Genomic DNA, 8,888 nt, shown 5'->3' with positions numbered 1-8,888 from the left:
CATCTTTCATTGATCACATTCAATTAATTACCTAGTCTTGTCACTCCCTACTCTGAAGTAAATCTCAGATCCATTCAAACCACTCCATCATCACTGACAGTACATCTTAGTTTCAGGCCTTATCTTCTCTTACCAGCACTCAGCAATAGCTTACAGAAAGATCTATCGAGCATAACAGAATGATCTTTTAATCATTTAAGTTGTATTTTGTTATTTCTGAATTGAAACTTCTTTCTTTTTATTTCTCGCAACATAAAGTTCTCTAACATGACTTCTGAGGTCCTGCATCATGTGGAGCTTAACTGCTTTCCCAGTATCATCTTCCCTCCCTGCTGCCTTGTTTACTACACTCCAACTACACTGGCCTTCTATTTCTGAATATGCCTTGTCGTTTCCCACTTCAGAGCCTTTGCTTGTGTTCTTTACTCTCTCTAACACATAATTATACCATTCACTCTTTGACAATAGACTCTTTCTTATCCCTTTCAGGTCTCAACTTAAATGGCATTTACTCCAAAAGGCTATCCCTGAACACATTGTGCCCCATTTCTTATCACACCCACCAATTCTAGCCTATTCTTCATTATATACTCATAGTATTTTAAATTTTACACTCATATCTATGATTAAGATTATTTTTGTGTGATTTACTGAATGCTATCTTCTGAACTACTGTATTATAACTTAATAAAGAGCAAGGCCATGGCTGTATACTCCACCTCTGTGTACCCAGTGCCTGAATAAGTGCTTAGGATTTATTTGTTAATTAAGCCTATATTTCTCATTTGTCCCTCTCCAGAATGTCAGAGTGCACATGTAATTTTCTCAATAAATATTGGTAGAATTGTGTTTATTTAAATGAAAACATAAATCGAAACTATCCTATACTAAGAATGATTGGAAATCCAAATAAATGATTCATGTCATTTCGGACCTTACAGTTTAATTTGAAATGTAAATATTCACAGAAAACACTTGGGAATCAATTACCTTCAATATACCATCAAGTGAAAGATATAATGCACACTACATTCCGGTGGTAAAACTGAGAAGAGTAATCATTTCTTCCAACCCAGGTCACTCCAACGAGCTTACTATATGACTAAAATAAACCATGAAAACAAATAAAACAATCTATAGAAAAGAATAATTTGTGTTGCTTTTTTTTTTTCAGACTAAGTTCACAGCTGGCAAGTTCTATATTTTAATAATATTGCTAAATTTTGCTTCTGGTTACATATGCTTTTCTGCACCCTTTTACATACAGAATATTTATTATTCTTAGGCACACAATGTCACAGCAATAAAGAGTAGGCCTACTTAATTAGTTAGTACATTATACTGAAGAAGCCATGGGCAAATATTTGATCCCTTAAGCATGTCAGGTGAAGCCCTTTAATTCATCGTCATAAACTGAATATCCAAACTGGGTCACCTTCCGTAAAAACTCATGCCAGAGGTAACCACAGAGACTTACAGTTTCATTGTTTTTATACAATGATTATACAACAGAGGAACCAGACACAAGCATGTGGCTAGACAAATAATCAGTAAAAATCTACCATAAACGCAGGAGTAATATCTAAGATAAAAATTATTTCAAGCAGGGAATTTGGTTCAGAAAATAATGCTGATAAAAATATAGAACTGGCCTGAATTGGTGTATGTGATCTAAATTATATCAAACATACCAGTGATTAAAAAGATATTTTTATTACCAATTAGGGACCATATCATTCTAAACTCAATTAAAATTTCAAGAAAATTTCATGAGCAATAGCAACTTTACCTGATAGATAGAATTACAGACTTCGTAAATAAGCATAACATGTATGTAGTATGTATGTGTGTGTTTGTGTGTGGGTAGGTGGTGGTATTTGACTAATTAAAATACAACTTGAAAATAGTATTTATTAGTTAATATTCTATGTAGGACACAGAATGGTAGGCAATTCTGAAATATTTCTGTATGTACAACTGTACACTCACTTGACTTCATCTCTTACAGATTGAGAGATGCACTGTCTAACATGCATCAATAGCCACAGGCCACAAGGATATGTAAAATTATATTTGAATAAATTAAAAATTTAAAATTTTAAAAGTCACTTCTTCAGTCTCACTAGCCACATTTTAAGTGCTCAAGAGCTACCTGTGGCTAGAGGCTACAGTATCAGACAGCACAGATATAGAACATTTCCATCACTACTGAGATTTCTATTGGACAGCACTACCTTAGAGATTATCTATGCAGAATAATTACATAAATTATATATAAAATCCTCTGTCTTATCATATCAATACTCTCACTTTATATAAATATCTCAGACTGTTAAAAGATTCCAGGAAGTATAAAACCATACATGTAATTCAAATATATATACATATATATTTTTATATGTGAGGCAACCCTTGGTTGACCTCGTAGATTGCAAGGACCTTGTAAGCTTACAATCCCTTATTTTTTATTTTTTTACGCCTACAGCACCTGGTCTTCCTAGGTGGTCTCTCATCCAAGTACTAACCAGGCCCGACCCTGCTTAGTTTCTGAGATCAGACGGGATCAGGCTTGTTCAGAGTGGCATGGCCGTAGACCAAATATTTTTCCACACACATTTAAGCATGAACAATGCCCAAAATGTACAAAAACAAATAAAAATTTGCATTCCCCAAAACTCAAGTCATTTTCATCTAATAATAGATTTCAAACTATAAACAAAAATAAGTCTCTGGAGAAGCAATACTTATGACAGATTGTAGATTTATCATCTTTCCAACTTTAACACTTTCTTTTGATCCTTGAAATCATCTAAAAAACAAACTCTTTGTCCTACTTTCCATATTAGCTTTCAGTGAGGAAACGCTGAAGTATGACTACTTAGGGCCTTATACTCTTTGTTGTATTTTTAATATACCCAGTGCATGCCAGGCTGCAATAGCTTTGGGCTCACAGCTCACCTACCATAAGGTTTCATGCATTTTATAATTTTTCTTGTTTGAGTATTATCTCAGATACACAAAGGTTTACTCTAAGGGAACTTAAAATATCAGAAATAAAACATGAATATATATTAATTTACTTCATGAACATATTTGGAATCATTCTAAAGTATAACATACACATATAAGGGGAACTGATCTCCCTTTCATTCAAGGGGTTCTGGGTCTACAAACTAGCACAGTTCGGGACTTGATTAAGGAACCATGACTCTGTGTTGGTGATTCAAGTTAGATTTTTGTTCACACAGCCTAGAACCTTTCCATTTATATGGATCAAGTAAAAATTCAGTAGACTGCTTTTCTTTTAGAGATACCAAGATCAACCTGCCAACATGATAAATCTCTGCGAATCAGACTACTTTTTATTTCCTTAAGGTCAAATACACTCTATATGTTTATTACACACATTACATTCTTAAACAAAAACATATCATATAATATTTTGCATCAACATCGGATAATATACAAACTTAAAAAATAATTATGAAACTGACTAGTAACAAAAATATTTTTCATTAAAAATTTTGTAACATTAACATATCACCATCATATAATACAAATAATAGTTTTAAATCTTAAGACTTTTGTACAGAAAAAAGTTTGACAAAATTACATATCTATATCCATAGATATATATATTAAAAAATAAAATGTCAAAAAAAAGGCATAACTGAGGGCTATAAAACTGGGTACTTCTTTGATTATTATAAATACTGAGAGGGAGAGGGAAGGGGGTTTAATGGAGTGGCCTGAGAGTAGGTCTCTCCAAACATACTTGTTAGACGCATCTGGCAAAAAGAAAACGTGTAGTACAAAAATAAATTTTTCAAGCAACTGTTAAGAAAATCATAAAGATTTTTTAACAAGTTGTAGTCAGTACGTTGTATGGTGGGAGTAGGGAGGGGATGTCAAAAGAGAATAAATGTGGGGGGATGTGTGGAAAGAAAGGAGAGTCTTCAAAACATTAAACATTTATTTTTGCCTTTGTGTTATCTTAATTGATATTGAGATATAGTTTTCATTTTCTCTCCCTATTTTTGATAGTTATATTATATCTATACAGTACAGCATGTAACATTTACATACTACTCTAGCATATTTACCTCTATAATTTAGTTTTACATTGCTTTTATTTATAATCAACATTTATCGTCAATCCTTATGCCACAGCTCCACCTATTAATTTTGGTTATCTAAAGTTGATTTCTCTAGTAGCTTCTTTTGTAATATTAGGTTATATCCCCTCCCCGCCATTGTCATTCAGAAAATTTAGATAATTTTTTTTTTCTTATAACATTTTGGCATTAGCAATTCTTTTATGTTCTTGTTTAAACGAGTTTGCTAGGGGGAGTTGAGGGGTGTCTAGGTGGCTCTCTTAACTATTTACACCTCACAGCACTTAAAATAATGGCTGTTTGTGCAGCCTCCTCCACTATTCTGAGATCTGGGTTCTATGAAACCCTGTCTCCATCTTCTCTTTTTTTTCCCCCCAAAACCACCAATATTTCTGCCTATTAAAGTGGGATTCTAATTCCAGCAGATTTTCCTCGGTTCAGTCCTCAGTCTGGAAATTGACTTTGGTGGGTTTTTCTAAAGCCATCAGGACTTTTCGTTGTACCCTGTAGTCTTTTCTACATTCACGCCAAGTAGCTGTAATCCTATTTTTCTCAGTTTCACTACTTGTTCTCAGATATAGTTGCTGAATTTTGCATTCAGGAAAAGGTCTGCTCCATTTGGCAATGAATTTTTTTGGCAATTTCTGTAATCCAATGCTAGATATACCATCAGAATTCATTTCTCCTCTCTTTTCCAATTCTATTTAGCTGCAAAAGAAACCAGATAACTGTTTCCAAACAAAAAGAACTTGCCATTTAATTTAATTCAATTTAATTAAATTATAGTATATTAAAGTCAAATTCTTTGTTTTCTTCCTATCATTTTTAATTTTGTTTTTAAAACATTTATATATCATTTAATGGCTTTTTCCAAAGCCTAACTATGATGCTCAAAGAAATGTAATTTCCTTCTGTTGCCTATACTCCAATTCTTCTCTCTTAAAATCAAATTCTTCATATATATTTTCCAGTTCACTAATTTTAGTGTCAATTATCTACAATTATACTATCTATATCTATTTATCTATCTATCTAACTATAAATCACACACATACCTTATCTAAGATTTCTATTTAGTACTTTTTTCAAATCTAGTTGTTTTTTATTATAGCTGGGTCCGCTCATATTTGTGATTTTATTTATTAATTTAATATTTAATAATTTAATAATTAATTAAAAAATCAGACTCAATTTTTTGTATTCTATGTATTATTACTAGAATATCTAAAGGCTATGAGAGTCTACGTCTGAATGTTTTTGTTATCTTTGATTGGAAGGTTGGCTGATTTAGCAGATATACTGGTGGTTACTTCATCCACGAGGATTTGCCTTTGTGTTTGTTTGATGCCAAAGACATTGCATTCCGAAAATGGTTTAACCATCTTTCTAGATTTCAGCAAAGATTTTCCACAGGCATCCCCCTCTTTTGTAAATGCTTATAAATCACCATGGTCTTTTTACTTCCAGATCATTTTAATGGGGAAAATGATCTTGATAATTTTCCTTACATCTTTAGAGCTCAGCAATAAATTAAAAAGTATAGTCATTTTTATCCCATTTTCCTTTAATAGAAGGCTCTTTAGTCTCTTTAGTGTGCTATACTACCTTGTAATTGTTCTTTAACTTTTTCTTTTACTAGATCATTTAACATGTGCTTTATTCGTATTTGAATGAATAAATGAAGGAATTCATATAAATCACATGGTTTATCTTCTCAACACTGATACCTACCGTAACTGAAATGCTGTCTACTGGCTCTTTTACCCAAAGCATTCAATGAGATTGAATAGATTTTGCTAAACTTGAATCTCTAACTTTTGTTTTTCATATTAACTGTGACAGAATCCTTGTTATTTATCATTACTTTTCTAAAAAAGCTTTTTTATTTTTAAAAAATGTTTTAATTAATTAAATATTTTTATGGTGACATTGGTTAACAAAATCTGGTTAAGATTCAGCTGTACATTTTAACAGTAAAGTATATATATATTTACATTGTGTGTTCACCTCCCAAAGTTATATTTCTTTCTGTCACCATGTATCTGACCCCTTTAACCCCACCTACCTCCCCCTCCCTGCCCTGACCCTCTGGTAACCACTTGTCCATATCCATGAGTCTCTGTAAAAAAGCTTTTTAATATTAGTCATATATTTGTCTAGATTGAAAACCATTCTGTTTAAATTCAATTTTGCTTATTTCTAATTTAATCCATTTTAAATGAATTGGCTTTGTTTTTAAAGCAGTTTTAGATTTACAGAAAAATTGAGCAGAAAGTATAGAAAGCTCCCATATACTTCCTTCCACCCCACCCCACCCCTAGTTACCTCATTATTAACTTATTGCATTAGTGTGGAATGTTTCTTACATTGCTGAATCAATGTTGATATATTATCCATTCATGCTCATAGTTTAGGATTCACTCTTTGTGTTGTACATTCTGTGGGTTTTGACAAATGCATAATGCCATGTATCCACCATTATATCATGCAAGAGTTTCACTGCCCTAAAAATCCTCTGTACATCACTTATTCATCCTTCCTTCCAAACTTCCAGCAACTCCTGATCTTTTTACTACCTCTATTATTTTGCTCTTTCCAGAATGCCATATGGTTGGAATCATATAGCATGCAGCCTTTTCAACTGGCTTCTTTCACTTAGCTATACACATTTGAGGTTCTTCCATGTCATTTTGTGGCTTGATAGTTCATTTCTTTTTATCACTGAAAATGTTCTATTATATATATGTACCGCTGTTTGTTTACATATTCATCTATTGAAGGATATCTGGATAGCTTTTGAGTTTTACCATTATGAATAAAGCTGTTATAAGCATTTGTATGCAGGTTTTTATGAGGACACAAGTTTATAACTCATTTGGGTAAATACCATAGAGCATGGCTACCGGATTGTATGGCTAAGACTATGTCTTTGTGAGAAACTGTAAAATAACCTGCCAAATTGGCTGTACCAGTTTGTATTCCCACCAGTGAGGAAGGTGAGTTTCTATAGCTCCATATCCTCACCAGCATTCAGTATTGTCGGTGTTTTCAATCTTACTCATTTTAATAGGTGTGTAGTGGTATCTCGTTGTTTTACTTTGTAATTCCCTAAAGACATGTGATATTGAGTATCTTTTCATATGCCTTTATGCCATCTGTATATCTTCTTTGGTGAGGGGTCTATTCAGATCTTTTGCTTATTTTCAACTGGGCTGTTTGTTTTCAAATTGTTTAGTGTTAGGAATTCTTTGAATATTTTGGATAAATGTACTTTACTGGATGTCTCATTTGCAAAAATTTCTCCCATTCTATGGCTTGTTTTCTCATTCTCTGACCGGTGTCTTTTGCAGAGCTGAAGTTTTAAGATTCAATGAAGTCTAGCTTACCACTTTTTTCTTCCATAGATTGTGCTTTGGGTGTTATGTCTAAAAACTCATTGCCAAACCAAAAGTCATCTAGATTTTTCTATGTTATCTTCTAGAAGTTTTATAGTTTTGTCATTTACATCTAGGTCTGTGATCCAATTTGAGATAAGTTTTGTGAAAGATGAAAGGTCTACGTCTAGATTAATTTTTATTTTTTTGCATGTTGATGTCCAATTTTTCCAGCACCATTTATGCTATGTATCTATATACAATTTGCTACAAATAGCTACCGCATTAATGCTTTTAAATAGTTTATTTGTCCAAAGAGATAAAATAAAATTGTCACGCCAGGCATATTTCTCATATTACATTTGACAGCATTAAGATATGTTATTATATCAAGAAAGGGCCTTATTAAAGTATGTCAAACTTGCAAAATAGTTTAATATGTAAATTTAAGTATATTTTATGTTGTAAAAAAAACATACCTTCTATATTTCAAATTATGCTTTCTAGCTAATAGTGTTTTCCTTGGGGCTTGCATTCAATGAAAAATTAAGTAGCATTTAACATATGTAGTTGAAATATGTGCTTTACTGCACTGGACCTTTTTTTGTTCTAAACTGCGTATATTACAAGGCATATAAATGTATAGAATTATGTTAAAAATGTTATTTAAAATACCACCTTTTACTTAGCTATGCCAGAAACGAAATACTCATTTCTTTTCCAAAAATTCATTACTCTACTCGTCAACTGAAATAATTGCTTCTATCCCTTGGGTCTAATAAAATAATTTAGCTCTTTAATTGGTCTTGTTTGATTTGAAGACCAGTGCCTTTTTGGGGTGTGTGTGTGTGTGTGTGTGTGTGTGTGTGTGTGTGTGTATTTGTTAGTGGTATGCTACCTGCTGAGTCATCAGCACAGAAATAAGATGTTAATTTCTTTCCTACTAAATGAAGCAGATAATCAGACATCAGAGGATGGCTCCTATGCTGTAAATAAATCTTGACAAGCTCAGGGAAAGCCCAATGCATCACTCAGTCCTATTCATGCCATCTGTCCACAAATTAAGTCAAAGTAAGGATATTAATTTGTTACATTTCAAAAGTTGTACTGACAAACCCACATGGACATTGTAAATAGCGATGGATAACTGAAACACTTTACTAATACTCCATTGAATCATGGTTATGGTTTTTGTAAACTTACTTTCCAGCAACCAACATGTGGAGACTATTTTTGACCAGATGCACATCTAATGACTATCAAAGCAGATGTCTCTCGAAGCATTACACAAAGGAATTTTTTAAAAATCTAAGTTAGAAGTTATATCAAATTCATGACATAAATTTATATCACTTTTATTGAAAACAAATTATACAGATGACTTGGGATTGCCATGAGC

The 8,888-nt window shown here is 32.5% G+C and overlaps 1 non-coding gene across 1 annotated transcript; it reads right to left on the bottom strand.

The window, feature by feature from the left end:
* Positions 1 to 2,476: 2,476 nt before the first annotated feature.
* On the bottom strand, positions 2,477 to 2,595 carry LOC120605188 (5S ribosomal RNA). The gene has a single exon (XR_005653543.1). It is a non-coding gene; the product is annotated as a 5S ribosomal RNA (ribosomal RNA).
* Between the last annotated feature and the right edge of the window lie 6,293 nt (positions 2,596 to 8,888).

This window comes from Pteropus medius, unplaced genomic scaffold (assembly GCF_902729225.1).
Source record: "Pteropus medius unplaced genomic scaffold, Ma_sr-lr_union100, whole genome shotgun sequence".
In the NCBI taxonomy this organism is placed as follows: domain Eukaryota; kingdom Metazoa; phylum Chordata; class Mammalia; order Chiroptera; family Pteropodidae; genus Pteropus; species Pteropus medius.
This window is presented reverse-complemented; position numbering and strand designations above follow the sequence as displayed.